At 32.0% G+C, this 18,837-nt stretch overlaps 1 pseudogene; it reads left to right on the plus strand.

The window, feature by feature from the left end:
• The first annotated feature begins 3,815 nt into the window (after positions 1–3,815).
• Positions 3,816–18,837, plus strand: part of LOC111147744 — a 55,613-nt pseudogene continuing 40,591 nt past the window's right edge.

Below are 18,837 nucleotides of genomic sequence, written 5' to 3' on the forward strand. Positions count from 1 at the left end.
AGTCTTTGTTTCAAATTAATCATCAAGTTCTTTAATGTCATTTAAGCTTGAAATTCAAAAATAATACTAAGAGTTTGAGCAAATCAGATTGATAAAGAGATTTTCAAAAATTGATTAGGTAGAATATGCCTAAAAGGAGCAAAAATTAACCAACCAAACAACAAACAATAAACAACAAAAAATGTCTTCTGATAAATAGAACCCTCAATTATATACATAAAGATAATGTGAAAGCCCTTCTCTGTGCTTGGTTGAATGGTTTTGAATCAAATGGTACCAGTAAAATGAATGTTTAGAGAATTCTCTGTTGTACCTTCAATAACAAAAAAGCTTATTTTGCATAGACAAATTTTATGCAACATAAATTTAAATTGCCTGGAATCTGCAACAGAGAATGGGTAGTATACAGCATGAAGCTTCCTCAGTTATCAACATCTTTGGAACTGAAGCTCCTCCAAGCATGCTATAAATATTTTTTGTGTGTGAGAACTACTTCCTTGCTATATAGTGAAAATGTCGATGTTGATGCTCAACAAATATTATAGTTTGTATTTATTGCCTCGTAAAGTTAAACTAACTGTGTGTTAGCTGTGCTGCTGATGGAAACTTGTCTTAATGTGGTTTATAGTGGTGCTAATTCTGATGGGGTCCCATGCCACAGCAGGATGAGGCAGTAATGCAGTCATTAATTAAAAGGATAAAACAGACTTTTTACATGTGGCTCAGAGCTCAACTTTAATTACCCTTTGGCTCCAGGGCCTCTACTGGGGTCATTTCTGCAAGTAGTTTCTTGGGTTGCTGACAGTGCCTTCTATACTTGACAGAGTTCGATAAGGTAATAGCAATGGCTTCAACACTTGTATGATTAAATTTCATCTTAAGATTATGAGGAGTATTTAGCTAGCTAGTTGGAAATGATTTACTCTTTCATTGGTAATCTTTTATGAGACAACCCATTAATAGACTTATATGTAAAATCAATTCTGTGCTGTTATATTTTCTTCTGTAGCTATAATACTGGTAGTCATCCTGTATTTATAGCGTTAAAGGTTGATTTCAGAACACTAACTTTCAAGCTTTAATACCCATAAATCTTCAGCCAATAAAACCCTAATCTAGCAATAATATTACTAGTAATTCTAATAATATAAACAGACGTTTATTGAGGATTTATTATGTGACAGGCAGTGTTTTATGTGTTTTTATATATTGTCATTTATATCGCTGCCAAAATCCCTTTGGTAAGTTTAATTATCATCCTTATTTTAGAGATGCCCAGCAACCCAAAAAGGTTCAGTAACTTTCCCAAATCTCACACCATGGGAGTAACAGGTCTGGCTAACTAGCATTAATCTCTACTCTCTGTTTTCATGAAACATTGGATTAATTTTAAAACATCAGATATTGGAAGAATAGCACAATTAACATGTTTTTACTTATAACATTTTGCCTTATCTGTATATCTAAACTTTTTTTTTTTTTTTTTTTTTTTTACTAAGCCCTCTAAAAGTTGCACAAATTATGGCACTTCTCTTCATTGTGCAATTCATAAAAATAACAAAGACATTCTGTTCCTAACATATTGTCATTCAAACACCCAAGAAAAGTAATATTCATTCAATAATATCACCTACTATATTTAAATTTCCCCAGTTATTTCTCCCCAAAAATATCTTTTATAGGTCTTAGGTCTAGGATCTATGAAATTTCACTCATTGCATTTAGTTGATACGAACATTTAATTTCTCTTAATTTTGAATGACCTTGGTTTGTTTGTTTTTTTTTTCACATGCTACTGAATTTGTGACAAATTGTCTTTTAGAATACCTTATATTTGACATAGTTTATTTTTTTCATCATTTCAACTTTAGCAAAAAGTATGCAATTCAAGTGATGACATATATATCAGGAGGTGAGTATCATTGTTTGTATGATTGAAATACTGGTTGTATCACTGTTGGTGATGTTAAATTTGATCAATTTGTTAAGAGGGTGACAATGGCCTATCTCCATTGTAAAGTTAACTTTTCTTTTGTAATTCAGGGTTGATATATTCTGTTACTATTTTGTTCCCCACACAAAGATGTTTAGTAAATATTGATAAACATTTCATGAAGCAATTATTGCATTGAGGGGTTGCAAAAAAATGAATTTCCTTCTATATATATTAACTAGTATTTTTTCTATAGATAAGATACTTCCTTACTTTTTTTTTGCATCCCCTCAATTTTTATACACTCATACATTTTTTATTTAATGTTTATAGTTCACACTTCACAAATTGGGTCAAGGCAGCCTTTCTAAACTGAATTCTTTGTCCCTCTGTTATAGAACCATCAGTCTTAGAAATTCCTTGTTTCTGGACTAAGATGACCATGGCTCACCATTTATTTTCCTTCCCCAAGCCTATGACTAACCACTTAGCTAAGTCTCAGTATCCTTTCAATAGAGAATGTTATTTGGAAAATAAATTCTAGTATTAAGTCTACACACTGCCCCAAATCATCATTTCTTTTATGTTTAGTCAGTGGAAAGAAACACACACACACACACACACACACACACACACACACACATTCCAAGTTTATAATGATACAGACAATAAAAATCCAATGCCACAATAAAATACTTAGAAGAAAACATATAGGAAAAGCTTCATGACATTGGATTTGGCAATGATATCTTGATTATGACATCAAAATCAACAAAAGCAAAGGTAGATAAATTGGACAACATCAAAATTAAAAACTTTGTGTATTAAAGAACACTATCAACACAAGGAAAATGTACTTCATGGGAGAAAATATTTCTAAATGATATATCTCAAAAGACATTAATATCCAGAATATATGAAGAACTATGAATGTATATAGAAGATATATATGCAATATGTGTGTGTGTTTGTGTGTGTGTGTGTGTGTGTGTGTGTGTGTATATATATATATATTTTCTTTGAGAAAGGTCTATTCAGAGTACTTTGCAATTATTTTTAATTGGTCTGTGTGTTTTTGGCTGTTGATTCAAGTTTACATACATATGTCATATATATATACACATATATATACACACACACTGCATATATGTAATATATGAAGAACTCTTGTATTTTACACAGCTTTATACATACCCATACCCATATATATGTAACATATAAAGAACTTTACAGCCAAAAACCAAAGAACCCTATTTAAAAAAAAAATGGGCAAAGATTTAGTCATTTCTTTTTTGTAAAAAGAAAGATTTCTTCAAAGAAGATATACAAATGGCCAATAAACACATGAAACAATGCTAAATGCCACTAATCATTACAGAAATGAGAATAAAAACCATAATTAGATACCACCTCACACCCATTAGGGTGGCTATTACCAAAAAAATTAAAAATAACAAGTGCTGATGAGGATATAAAGAAACTGTAACTCTTGTGGACTGTTGGTAGACATGTAAAATAGTGCAGCCACTATGGAAAACAGCATGTTAGATACTCAAAGAAATAAAAAGAGAATTACTATGTGATACAGAAATTCCACTTCTGGGAAATACCCATAAGAATTGAAAGCCAAGACTCAAACAGATATACACCCACATTCACAGTAACATTATTCAAAATAGCCAAAATGTGGAAGCAATCCAAGTGTCCATCAGTGAATGGATAAACAGTAGGTGATACACACACACACACACACACACACACACACACACACACTACTCAGCCTTATTATTCAGACTTAACAAGGAATTTGTGACACATGTTGTGTATGGCATGAAGATGAATCTTGAAGTCAGTATGCTAAATAAAATAAGCTTATCGCAAAATGACAGGTACGGTGTAATTCCATTTACATGAGGTACCTAGAGTTATTTGATACCAGAGATAGAAAGTATAATGGTGATGGAATCCCCAGCCAAGTGCTGGGGAAAGGGAAGAACGGAGATTTTATTATTTAATGAGTATGGAATTTCAGTTTTAGAAGAAGAGAAAAAGGAGCTAGACGGTGGTGATGGTTGCCCAACAATGTGAATGTACTTAATACCATTGAATTGTATACTTAAAAATGGTTAAATATCAGTATGGTGTTTTGTTTTGTTTTTTTGCTTCTTCACATGTTTTTTTGTTTGTTTCAAGTTTTTATTTAAATTCAAATTAGTTAACATATAGTATAATATTAGTTTCAGGAGTAGAATTTAGTGATCATCCTACTGTACACTGTTGTTTTGAGTTGCATCTATAAAATGAATAAAAACTAACCTACTAACCTACTAAGTTCAAAAATTTTTTACAGTTTTTCACTCTTAGGATATAAAACTAAATGCAGGCAAACTACAATGTTGAAAAGATATTTGAAATCATTCATATTCATTTGTTTGCAAATAATTTTATTTATTCTAAAATAGTATGAAAGGAAAAATACATAGGGGAAATTATACCAAAAGAAGTCTTGCTGTCAGTCTCAATGCCCTCTACACCATTCCTATGTATCCTGTATCCTCTAAAGTCTTTTTTATTAGTTTCTGGCTTATCTTTTATTATCTTTTATAAAAACAAGAAATGCATATAATTATTTGTGAACAGTTTAACTGAGTATAACTAATATACGATAAACAGCATTGTTAAATTTAATAGGTTTGACATAGCATAAATTTGATATATTTGGCACGCTAGCCTATGAAATCATTGCTATGATCAAGATACTATGTTTATTGCCTCTCAAAAGTTTCTCATGTGACTATAATGCCCATTTTTTACCTTCCCCATTTGCCACCCATCACATGGCAAACACTGATTTGCTTTCTCTTTCACTATGAACGTGATGGGCAGAATATTAAGATGATACCCAGTGAGTAGTGCCCTTTATAATTTTGTCTCCTGGAGTGTAAGCAAAGCCTGCGACTTGCTTTTAGCCAATAGCATACAGAAAAAGTAATGAGATAACCACTCCCTTGATAATGATATATAAAAGTTTATTTTAGCAGACTGGAATGAAAAATTCTTCTGTTAGCTTTGAAGAAGCTGCTCTGTGATGTAAGTGGGCCACATGACAAGAAACATGGTGGGAGTGTGTGTGAAGGATAAAAGCCCTAACAGCTGAGAGTGACCAAAAAGAAGGAACCTTAATTTCATAACTGCAAGGAAATTAATTTAGTCATCAATCATGTGATTTTGGAGGCGGATCCCAACCTTCAGATTAGATCTCAGACTCCGCTGATACCCTGAAAGCAACCTTGTGAGACTCTTTAAGCAGAGAATACAGTTAAATCATACAACTCCCAATACATGGAAACCGTGAAACAATAGATGCATGCTGTTTTAAGCTGCTAAATTTGTGGTAATTTGTTACATAGCAATAAAAAAAATACAACAGATAGTTTTCATTTTGTAGAAGTTTTCATAAATGGAATCATGTAATACGTACCAATTTTTGTCTGGCTTCTTTTACTCAGTACATTTTGAGATCCATCTGTTATTGCATATACCAATAAAGTTCATTCTATTTTATCGCTCAGTGAGATTCCATTGAGTTACTGTATCACAATATGCTTTATCTATTCACCTATTGATGAACATTTGGGTTGTTCTAATTTGGGCTATTACAAACAAAGCAGCTATAATGCAGAAGTCTTTATAGAAACAGATGTTTTCTTTTTCCTTGGGTAGAAACCTGGAAGTAAAATGACTAGATAATATGGTAATGGTATATTTATTAAAGTAATTGTACTAGTTTACATTCTGCTGGAAATGGCCAGCAATCCCTGTACCGACAGATGAAAGACTGCTCCAAACTTTGCTGTGAAGGAGAGGAAAAGGCAAGGGGGTCAACATTCAGAGACAAAGACCCTTTGCTCTTTACTCCCGCTATTATTGGTCCTTCAGGATAATCACAAATCCTTATCACTGTTCTCAAGACTGAGATGTGTGATGTGGGGTCTTATTGAAACTAGGAGGATCTGTTTATGGGAAAGATAAAAGGTGCTAATCTGCTGTTCTACTAAACATAGCCTAAGGGATGATGCCTACATCTCTTAGATCTTAGGCCAGCTGTTTGAGCTAAAACAGCTTCAGGGAAGGTAACTCCCTGGGGCATTCTAATGGCAGAGTGATCACAAGGCCTATACCCTTCTCTGAAACCTTCCATCATCCTCAGTGGCCTCCATGTTACATTTTAGCAAGCCAGGTATTATGGTTGATTTCATGCTCTTCATTAACCCCAACAACATTCGACAAGCAGTATATGAGAGTTTCATTTCCTCTATACTATCACTAACACTTGATATGATCACTCTTAAATTTCAGCCATTCTAATAGGTGTATATGGATATCTTCTCTAAATTTGCATTTCCTTAATGACTTGTGATATTGATTTTTTTTTCTCTATGAGTTATTTATGAAATTCCCTTTGGTAATGTCTGTTGAAAACTTATCCTCAGTTTTCACAGAGTTATATAATCTTTATCTAATATGTAATTTGCAAATAGTTTTCCCAAGCAATGGTTCTATCTTCATTCTCTTACTAGAGTTTTCTGGAGATCAGAAGTTCTTAATTTTTATAAAAGTTATCATTTTTTTCTTATGGATGCTCTTTTCTTGTATGTAAGAAAAATTGTCTTCTCTTTCCATTTAAAAGTTTCATAGTTCTAGGTTTTATTATTATACCTACTATCTATTTTTAGTTAAGTTTTAAATAAGATGTGAGATATGGATCCATGCTAATTGTTTTTTCCCTATGGATACTCCATAGTTCCAGAACGATTTTTTTGAAAACAAAAGCATTTCTTCACTGAATTCCTTTATACCTTTATTGAAAATTGATTGACCATATATCTGTAATAGTTTACTTGGTTCTGTCTTATTCTATTGATTTAAGTGTTTATCTTGATGCCAGTACCATATTTCGATGACTATTGTAGCTTTATAATAAGACTTCATGTGACGTAGTGTAAATCCTCCAACTTTTTTCTTTTTCAAACTAATTTTGATGATTCTAGATCCTTTGCTTTTAAATTTTTTTTTAAGATTTTATTTATTTATTTGACAGACAGAGATCACAAGTAGGCAGAGAGGCAGGCAGAGAGAGAGGGGGAAGCAGACTCGCCGCCGAGCAGAAAGCCTGATGTGGGGCTTGATCCCAGGACTCTGGGATCATGACCTGAGCGAAGGCAAAGGCTTTAACCCACTGCGCCACCCAGGCGCCCCTGCTTTTAAATTTTTTATTAAGCTTTTGAATTTTTTAAAAAGTCCATCATGATATTGATTGGAGATTTTATTATATCTAAAGGTCAATTTGTAGAATATTGATAAGTAGAAAATAATTAGTCTTCCAAAGCATGGGCACACAATATCTCCCCATTTATTCAGTTATTCATTACTTTCTTTCAGTAATGTTATATGGTTTTCCATGTATGGGTGTTGGATATCTTTTGTCAGATATATGCTCAAGTTCCCTTTTCATTCTTTTTTAAAACTTATCTTGCATCAGGGGCACCTGGGTGGCTCAGTGGGTTAAGCCTCTGCCTTCGGCTCAGGTCATGATCTCAGGGTCCTGGGATGGAGCCCCACATCAGGCTTTCTGCTCAGCAGGGAGCCTGTTTCCCCGTCTCTCTCTGCCTGCCTCTCTGCCTACTTGTGATCTCTCTCTCTGTCAAATAAATAAATAAAATCTTTAAAAAAAAAAAACTTATTTTGGATCAATTGAGTATTTCTATGGTTCCTTTTGTTCCTATGATTCCTTTTTGTCTTCTTTATTGACTTAGAACTAACTCTTTTAGTAGATTTTTAAAGCACGATATATTTCTTAAACTTATTCTTATCTTTCTTCAAATCATATGATACCATTTCAATTATAGTATAAGAAATTTAAAATAGTATACTCCATTTCTCCCCTCCTGGATTTTGTGCCATTATTATTATGCATTTTATTTTGCTGCCATGTAAGTTACAAATCACAAAATACATTGTTATTAATTTTACTTTAGGTAGTTGATTATCTTTTAAAGTTATTTAAATAAGACAAATAAGTCTTTATATTTACTTGTATAATTATCTTTTTCTATGCTCTCCAAATCTAATTTTCCCTCTGCGTGAGCTTCTTTTAATATTTCTTATAGTGCAGGTCTGCTAATGATGAATTCTTTCAACTTCTCTATGTCTGAATAAGTTTTATTTAAGTCTTCATTTTCATAAGATACTTAGATAGAATCATAGGTTGATTCATCTTTTCTGACAATAATTTGAAAGCAGTCTTCTGGTTTGCATTATTTCTAATGAGAAATCTACTATAATCCTTAATTTTATTCCTCTGTGTGTAATGTGTCATTAATTTTTACTACTTTTAAGACTTTCTCAGGGAGCCTGAATGGCTCAGTCAGTTAAGTTCTAAGATTCTTGGCTCAGGTTGTGATCTCAGGGTCATGGGATGCAGCCCTGTGTTGTGCTTACCTCTCAGTGGGGAGTCTGCTACTGTCCCTCTGCTTCTGTCTCTGCCCACCCCCCCACCAAAGAAATAAATAAGTCTTAATAAAAATACTCTTTTTCTCTAGGTGTTAAGCAATTTGATTATGATGTGCTTTGGTGGAATTTTCTTCATATTTGTTGGCTTTGGGAATTGTTGAATCCATAGATTTGTAGTTTTCATCTATTTTGGAAAAAGTCCAGCCATTATTTTGTTATATGTTTTCTGTCTCCCTATCTCTTTCATTTACTTTGGATAGATTTATATATCCATTAGTGGAAGAAGGAGAGAAAGAGGGAGAGAGAGATTGAGATTTTAATGTATAATGGGACCAATCTTTTCTTGCTTTCAGATTTTGAATTATACTGTGAAAGATTTTGTCCATGTGCAGGTTATAAATAAATTCACCCATATTTACTTCTAATACTGTGTGAGTTTACTTTTTACAACTCTAATCCATTTTTAATTTATCCTGGTATATAATGGAAAGCACGAGTCCAATTTTAGTTATTTTCCTAACCATCATCCAAATATGCAAACACTATTTATTAAACATTTCATCATTTATTTCCTAAGTGATTTGAGCTACCTGAAATTTGTCTTACAGACTTTATTGTTATACATATTTGTATTTATTTCTAGACTTTCTATTCTCCTCTAGGTAGTTTTAAGTATGGAATTTTTATAGCATGTTTTAGCATCTATAAAAGGAAGGCCCCATTCATTATTCTTTTTCCTTGCATGTTTAATTTTATACACTATAGAATGCATTTTTCTAACTCAAGAAAAAAGTGTATAGTACTTTATTGGGATTGTATGAAGTTTATATTTCTAATCTCATTTAATTTGCATATTTATGATGCTCTTAAGAACTAGTGATGTCTTTCCATTTATTTTACAATTATTTATTTTCATAATACATGTATTAAATATTTTTGTTAAATTAATTCTTAATCTTATTGATTTCTAAATAGATTTTTTGTTATATTTAACTGGTGATTGCTTGAGATATTTAAATATTAATGTTATTTTCTGTTAACTTACAAAAATTTTTGTTGCATTTTTGTTTTCTTTAAAAATCTCACTGCTTTTCAAGCTCTATTATCATGACATTTACAAATGGAAATAATTTTACCTCTTTGTGTCCAATTCTTGTACTACCATTTGTTTTCATGCATTATCTACTGTGTTCAAATACAATGCATTTTGCTTGACTTCCAATCCTTAGTTAAAAAAAAAAAATTGCCTAAAGGCCTCTTTTATTTGCCCATTAATCATAATGTTGGCTGTGGTAGCTGTTATACATAGTATATAGTATATAATATGTAATATGTAAAATATATAAATATATATATTAAAATAATATATAATAAATATAATTTAAAGTAGCCATTATATCTTTTTTTTTTTATTTCTTTCAGTGTTTTAACAGAAATGAGCAGTATTAAATTTTGTCATATATCCTTTCAGGATCCATATTGATAATGTTATGTTTCTCTTTTTCTTTATTTCTATTTATATGGTTAGTTACATTAATGAATTCCTTAATATTAAGCCATTCTTGAATTCTTATAATAAGTTTTGTTTACTCATATTACATTATTTTTTAATGTGCCTTTAGAGTATTAGATTTAGCTTGCTAATATTATATTTAGAGTTTTTATATGGAAACGTAAGAGATTGCTTTATTTTTCTGTTATAGTGTAATCTATGTCAGCTTTATTTATCAATGATACACTTGCCTTAAAAAATAATTGAAAGTTTTCCTCAGTGTTATATATTCTGGGGCACTTTAAAGTGGAATGGACTTTTCTCCTTTTTAAGGTTTAATAGAATACTATAAAACATCTGGCCTTTGCTTTTGATCATGGTCCTTTAAGAACTTTTTGTTACTCTAATAGGAAATGGTCTTTTAAGCCACTAGCTCAATTTAGATCAATTTTTTTTGTCAGAAATCTCATCTAAAAACAAAGGAATCTAGAAATATCATATAGATTTTCAGGCTTATTTGTTTATGTTTGTACAAATTAGTCTCTTCTTGTTTTCCTTTTCACTACTCTGATTCAATAATAATATTCAACAATGATATAATTTTCTTATCTCACATATATCTGTTATGTTCATATTGTGTGCCAGTGCTAAATAAGTGAAAATGATTCTTGTCAGTAAAGCAGAAAATTATTATTATTTTATTTATTTATTTTACTTTCTAAAATGTAATTATTATTCAGATATTATTTTTATATTGTTTGCAACCCTTAGGATAATCTTTGAACATGGAAATTATTAAGTGATAGCCTTAAAAGGCTGAACGAATCTTATACAATTTTTAAAAATTAAAACAAACCCAGAATAGAGTTCAAAATCATTATATTTCTCCAGTCCAGAAAAAAACACACTCATTTATAAGTAGTACTATTGAGTAGTACTGTTAGTAGCACTAGTAATTTAATCACTCTACAATTTAAAAAAAAATCTTTTTCTTAAGATTTTATTTATTTATTTATTTGACAGACAGAGATCACAAGTAGGCAGAGAGGCAGGCAGAGAGAGGGGAGGGAGAGAAGCAGGCTCCCTGCTGAGCAGAGCCCGATGCGGGGCTCAATTCCGGGACCCTGGGATCATGACCTGAGCCAAAGGCAGAGGCTTTAACCCACTGAGCCACCCAGGTGCCCCAAAATAATCTTTTCTTATAGCTAAATATAATCTTTATCACATTTGGTTAAAAATATAAAATAAAATAAAGTAGAATATATTATATTGACTTGATTTGGAAACTTTTGCAGTAGTAGTCAATGATTCCTTAAGCTCTTATATCTATTATGAAAAGAGATAAAAGTATAAATATTTTATAGTGTTGATTTATAATTCTGGGCAAATTTGTTGTTTTGCTAAATATGGTGGCTTAGTTACAGGAAAATAAGCTATTTATAAGGTGTCAAATTACCAGATCTAAATTAAACCTTCAAAAGATACTAATAACAGTTGTGCTTTAATAACATTTTTTATCAAAAGCCAAAACAAATAAACAAACATATAAACAAAACAAAAACATTTTTTGAGCCATCATTCTCTCTTCATGGAAACATGTGTAGTATGTTAGCTAATGCAGTGAATTGTATATCAGATGACTGCAGGGGAAAAAAATAGGGAGAGAAAGAGAGATAGAGGGGTTTTTATTTTTTTTTAACTTGAAACTAAATATTTATGAAAGTATTATATGAGATGATGTACTGAGATACATTTAGGAAGTTTTGTAACCTTTAAATTTATATGCAAGAGATGCATTTATGTCAACCTTATTTTTGTATTATAGTACTTTGTGTAGCAGATTATGGATAACTGGTGCTACCAACTTAAAATATTTTCAAGTAGAAATTTACATTCTGAATTTCTATGTTGCTAAAATTAATAAACATTTATTGAGAGTCCTCAAGTTATCATCACAAATTTTACTTATATTTATGACCCTTTCCAAAGCAACATAAATTCTCCAATTGCCTATTAATGAGGGGAGGCTTAATAAAGCTAAAAGTAGTGGCTTCTATTAGTAAAATAGAAATCATAATTTTTTTTTCCTTTCTAATCATTTTTTTTTCTGATGTTTTGGGGTATTATGTAAATCAACCAAATATGAACAGTAGTTTTTATTTTGAGAAAAATGGGTTAAAAAATTTTCCTCAAACTTCAGAATAAGATGTACTAAATGTAACATGATTATCAGTAGGTATCAAATCTTTTTTAAGGCATGGAAAATTTACTACAGATAATAACTATTATTCACCTATACCATTATTACAGGTTATGAAGAGTAATACGATTTAACTTAAACAGTGCTTTATGTTCAAGGTAGTATGCCATTTGGCATAAATCAGAGTATCAGGGAAAAAAATTTGCATTAGTCTAGAATCTATACACTAATTCTTTATAACTTAAAAAAAATCACATTAAGAATAGTAATAAAGGGGCACCTGGGTGGCTCAGTGGGTTAAGCCTCTGCCTTCAGCTCACATCATGATCTCAGGATCCAGGGATTGAGCCCCACATCGGGCTCTCTGCTCAGCCAGAGCCTGCTTCCCCTCTCTCTCTGCCTGCCTCTCTCCCTACTTGTGATCTCTCTCTGTCAAATAAAGAAATAAATTAAAAAAAAAATGAATAGTAATAAATCCAAAAATTACAAAGCAATGAAGTAAGCATTTTTAATCTTAGTTCTTTAATCATTTTAGCTTGAATAAATTTAAGGGACTTTGCCCAAAGCCTCTTATTTGTACACAAGGTCTACATTTAATACAAAATCAGTCATTCAAATATGCATATAAAATGTACCAAAGAAAATGACACATTAATTATAATTCAGTAGGTCAACAAATTACCTGAAATAATTTTGGAAATGCAGATTATTTTCAGATTTCTCTTGGAGATCTGGAAAAAAATGAGATTTATATGCCTTTGCTATCTTCTGACTAATTAAATCTAAAATGGATCTTTCATATTTAATAAAAATTAGAATTCATACTCTGAATCTAATTTGGCAATAATAATAAACCAGAAAAAATTAACTAGTGATGTAGATAAATCCTTAGAAATTCGTAAGAGTTTAAATTGGGAATCCAATTTTCATGTATGGTTTAGAATAACTGTTATGAGCGTTTTTCTTTTGACTCTGAGACACAATTTCCTTTTTATTCATTTATATCAAAAGTTTTGATTGTATACCAAACATTATAGAGAATCTGTTTTGGAAACTGGATTTTGTTATATTCCTTTAGTGAGTGTTCAGTTTTTTTTGGTTGTTGGTATTTTATTTTATTTTGTTTTTATTTTATTTTATTTTATCTTATTTTATTTTTAGCAACTGGTTGTTTTTTTTTTAATTTTTATTTTTTATAAACATATAATATATTTTTATCTCCAGGGGTACAGGTCTGTGAATCGCCAGGATTACACACTTCACAGCATTCACCTTAGCACATACCCTCCCCAATGTCCATAACCCCACCCCCCTCTCCCAACCCCCCTCCCCCCAGCAACCCTCAGTTTATTTTGTGAGATTACGAGTCACTTATGGTTTGTCTCCCTCCCAATCCCATCTTGTTTCATTTATTCTTCTTCTACCCCCTTAACCCTCCATTGTTGCATCTCCACTTCCTCATATCAGGGAGATCATATGATAGTTGTCTTTCTCCGACTGACTTATTTCGCTAAGCATGATACCCTCTAGTTCCATCCACGTCGTCGCAAATGGCAAGATTTCATTTCTTTTGATGGCTGCATAGTATTCCATTGTGTATATATACCAACTCTTCTTTATCCATTCATCTGTTGATGGACATCTAGGTTCTTTCCATAGTTTGGCTATCCTAGACATTGCTGCTATAAACATTCGGGTGCACGTGTCCCTTTGGATCACTACGTTTGTATCTTTAGGGTAAATACCCAGCAGTGCAATTGCTGGGTCATAGGGTAGCTCTATTTTCAACATTTTGAGGAACCTCCATGCTGTTTTCCAGAGTGGTTGCACCAGCTTGCATTCCCACCAACATTGTAGGAGGGTTCCCCTTTCTCCGCATCCTCGCCAGCATCTGTCATTTCCTGACTTGTTAATTTTAGCCATTCTGACTGGTGTGAGGTGATATCTCATTGTGGTTTTGATTTGTATTTCCCTGATGCCGAGTGATATGGAGCACTTTTTCATGTGTCTGTTGGCCATCTGGATGTCTTCTTTGCAGAAATGTCTGTTCATGTCTTCTGCCCATTTCTTGATTGGATTATTTGTTCTTTGGGTGTTGAGTTTGCTAAGTTCTTTATAGATTTTGGACACTGGCCCTTTATCTGATATGTCATTTGCAAATATCTTCTCCCATTCTGACAGTTGTCTTTTGGTTTTGTTAACTATTTCCTTTGCTGTGCAAAAGCTTTTGATCTTGATGAAATCCCAATAGTTCGTTTTTGCCCTTGCTTCCCTTGTCTTGGGCAATGTTCCTAGGAAGATGTTGCTGCAGCTGAGGTCGAAGAGGTTGCTGCCTGTGTTCTCCTCAAGGATTTTGATGGATTCCTTTCTCACATTGAGGTCCTTCATCCATTTTGAGTCTATTTTCGTGTGTGGTGTAAGGAAATAGTCCAATTTCATTTTTCTGCATGTGGCTGTCCAATTTTCCCAACACCATTTATTGAAGAGGCTGTCTTTTTTCCATTGGATATTCTTTCCTGCTTTGTTGAAGTTTAGTTGACCATAGAGTTGAGGGTCTATTTCTGGGCTCTCTATTCTGTTCCATTGATCTATGTGTCTGTTTTTGTGCCAGTACCATGCTGTCTTGATGATGACAGCTTTGTAATAGAGCTTGAAGTCTGGAATGGTGATGCCACCAACTTTGGCTTTCTTTTTCAATATTGCTTTGGCTATTCGAGGTCTTTTCTGGTTCCATATAAATTTTAGGATTATTTGTTCCATTTCTTTGAAAAAAATGGATGGTACTTTGATAGGAATTGCATTAAATGTGTAGATTGCTTTAGGTAGCATAGACATTTTCACAATATTTATTCTTCCAATCCAGGAGCATGGAACATTTTTCCATTTCTTTGTGTCTTCCTCAATTTCTTTCATGAGTAGTTTATAGTTTTCTGAGTATCGATTCTTAGCCTCTTTGGTTAGGTTTATTCCTAGGTATCTAATAGTTTTAGCAACTGGTTGTTTATTGGCAGATCTTCTTGAGCTTCTAGAAGCTTGGTAAGAGGCTTCATTAGGGACTGCTGGGATTGACCTTTCCTTTTGGTTTAAATCCAAGTTTGGAATTATATCAATTTTATGTTGGCCTTAGAAAATGGAGAGTATTTTCTCTGCTCTTTACTGAAATGTATATAAAAGACTAGAATCATCTTACCTTGAAAATTTGACAGAAATGACCATAATCCCATCTCGGCCTTGCGATTTCTTATGAAATGATATTTCTCTTCTGATTCCATTTCTGAAATTATTAGGGGGACATTCTAAGTTTTATTTAATTACATATCTTTATTATGGCAATTTCCTTTAACTTTTCCAGTCTGTTACAGAATTTTGCTCTTCTTTTTAATCTCTGCTTTATATGTAGACATTACCTTTTTATATGTAGTTTCACCTCATTATTAATATTGTTAATTTATATTTTCTCTTTTATTCTTCATCATTTCACTGTAGAAATTTATATTTTAAGTACATTCCATGCAAATGCTGGAGAAGAGTAGTGTGCAATGAAGGGGTCGAGAACATGTGTGATAAGATATGGGTTCCTTCATACCTTGGAGACTGGCAGAATCAGAAGCAAGAAACATTTGTCTTTGGGCTTTGAGCAGACTTTTTAGCTAACCACTGAATTTTGTATAATTACATATTTTTTCAATGTGTCAAGAAGCAAAAGCATTTGAGAAGCACTAGTTTATTTTATTAATTTTTCCAAAGGACAAAATTTGGATTTGTTGCTCATAAAAGAAGTTAAATATAAATATCAAATAAGCACTCACAAATATGTTCAAGTATTTATTCTTCAGAGAAAAGGAAATATATATCAATATTACCCTTTAGAATGACTAATTAAAAAAAAACCCTGAAAATAGCAAACACTAATAAAGATTTTTTAATAAAGGGATGGGTAGCTGTTAGAAATAATACTATCACTTTTCCAAACACTTCAGCAGTTTTTTATAATGTTAAACTTAACTTACTCTAATACCTACTAATTCCATTCCTACATATTTACCCAAGATAAATGAAACATATGTCCAAAAAAATACTTGTACAAAATTTTCTTAGCAGCTTTATTTATGTTAATCAAAAACTGAGGAAAATACTCATCATGAAGTGACTATATAAACAAATTGTGATATATGCATAAAAATGTATAAATATTGAAAAGGAACAACCATATGATACAGTATAAAACATAAGTGAATCTCAAAACATTGTGTTGAGGAAAGTAATCCAGATACAGAAGTGTGTATGTTGCATGATCCTATTTATATGATATATGAGAACAGTGAGGGAAATCAGAACAATGGTTACATCTAATACATATGCAAGGTTAGATGGGATAGAACACAGACCTTTCTGAAGAAAGGGAAATTTTTGAATGCAATGACAGTTACAGAGATGTGAATAGGCAGTTCTTACTTAATATGGTAATGCAAGACCATTCAAGCTGAAATCAAGCAAAGCAATACTAATAATGGGAAAAGTATTATTGTTATGTAACTTTAATTTTTTTTGTCAAAACATTAGAAACTCTTTTACTGTCAATTATAAATGCCTAGAACAATGGAAATAACACTAATATCTATTTAACATTCTGTAATTTAAAACATTAGAAACACTGAGAATTAAAATGTTTTTTCTTTATTAAAAAATTGAGTAATTTTAACAGTGCTTGCCTTCCTCTTCTGTTCATATAACTTATAGAGTGATCATCTTTTTTTCTGCCTCAGTGAGAATTAAACTCCTTTCTAAGTTTGAAACAGCAACTAACTTCTTACCCCTTGTGATTTCAATATCACAAAATATCTCTGAGAGATTTTTTTTAATAAGAACTTTTGCCAACATCACTTCTTCTGGGACATCTTCATCCTTTTCATCACTAACACTTTATTTATGTCAGTAAGTTTGCTTCCATTAAGATATGATTTCATTCTAGAGACTGTTGAATAGAAACAGTGCTGACATTCCCACAATCAGCTATTTCCTGCATAACTCTATCTACCTTCTATTCAAATTTTACTTTCAGCATTATCAGTACTAATTTTTTGCATCACTTCCGTCTTGGTTGGCTCATTTCCTCTTTTGATCTCTATTTGTATAAAATTCCACATTGGTTACACTGGAAGAAAAGGATTCAATACAACTACATGCTTTGTTGTCTGTTTATAAGTTGCAAAATAAACTGCAAAAACTAATCACTGACAAGCTGTGAAAGAAGTGATATGAAACACCAGTGATCATTATGCTTATCAGTTACTTAAATAGTGATTTGTACCTTGTTGAAATATCAACACTAATCACAGAATTTGAACAAATAATAATAAAATTTGCCTGGAACCCCAAAGGAGCCCAAATAGTCAAAGCAATCTTGAAAAAGAAGAACAAAGCTGGAGGTATCACAATTCCAGATTTCAAGATATACTACAATGCTGTAGTAATCAAAACAGTATGGGACTGGCATGAAAACAGACACATAGGTCAATGGAACAGAAAGCTCAGAAATGAGCCCATGCTTATATGTCAATTAATCTATGACAAAGGAGGCAAGAATACACAATGTCCCAAAATAATGGGATATTCTTGCCATATACAAACTGGACAGTTACATGCAAAAGAATGAAACTGGACCACTCTCTTACACCAAACACAAAAACAAACCAAAAATGGATTGAAGACCTAACTGTGGACCTGAAATTGTAAATCTTCTAGAAGAAAACATCTGTAGTAATTTCTTTGTTATTGGCAGTATCAAAATTTTTCTAGATATGCTAAATCATGGGAAACATAAGCAAAATTAAACTATTGGGACTACATCAAAAACAGCTTTGCACATTAAAAAAAAAAAAAAACAAAAAGGCAATCTACTGAATGGGGGAAGATAGTTTCAAGTGATATGTCCAATAAAGGATTAATATCCACAACATATAAAGAACATATACAACTAAACACCAAAAAGGCAAGCAAACCAATTAAATAAAGGTTAAAGGACCGGAATAGATACTTTTCCAAAGAAGACTTACAGATGGACAACAGACACATTAAAAGATGATCAACATCACTAATCATCAGGGAAATGCGAATCAAGACCACAATGGGATAATACCTTACATCTATCAGAATTGCTAAAATCAAAAAGGCAGGAAATAAGTGCTGGTGAGGATAGAAGAGGGAACACTTATGTACTGCTGGTGGAAACGTAAATTGGGACAGCCACTATGGAATACAGTATGGAGTGTACTCAAAAATTAAAAAATAAAAATATCATATGATCTAATAATTTCACTCCTGGGTATTTACCCAAAGAAAATAAAAACACTAATTCAAAAAGATACATGCAGCCCCATGTTTATTGCAGTATTATTTTCAATATCCAAGATATGGAAACAACTTAAACATCCATTGATAGATGAATGGATTAAGAAAATATGGTACACACACACATATATATACACAAATATGACACAGTCATATAAAAGATAAGATCTTGCCATTTACAACAATGTGGATAGACCTAGAGGGTATTATGCTCAGTGAAATAAGTAAGACTGAAAAGGACAAACAGCATCTGATTTCACTTATATTTGGAATATAACAAATGAATAAACAAACAAAAACCAGACTCTGACCTATAAATACAAAGAACAAACTGATGGTTGCTGGTAC

The sequence above is a fragment of the Enhydra lutris genome, unplaced genomic scaffold (genome assembly GCF_002288905.1).
Source record: "Enhydra lutris kenyoni isolate GAN:26980312 unplaced genomic scaffold, ASM228890v2 scaffoldscaffold17, whole genome shotgun sequence".
Taxonomy (NCBI): Eukaryota; Metazoa; Chordata; class Mammalia; order Carnivora; family Mustelidae; genus Enhydra; species Enhydra lutris.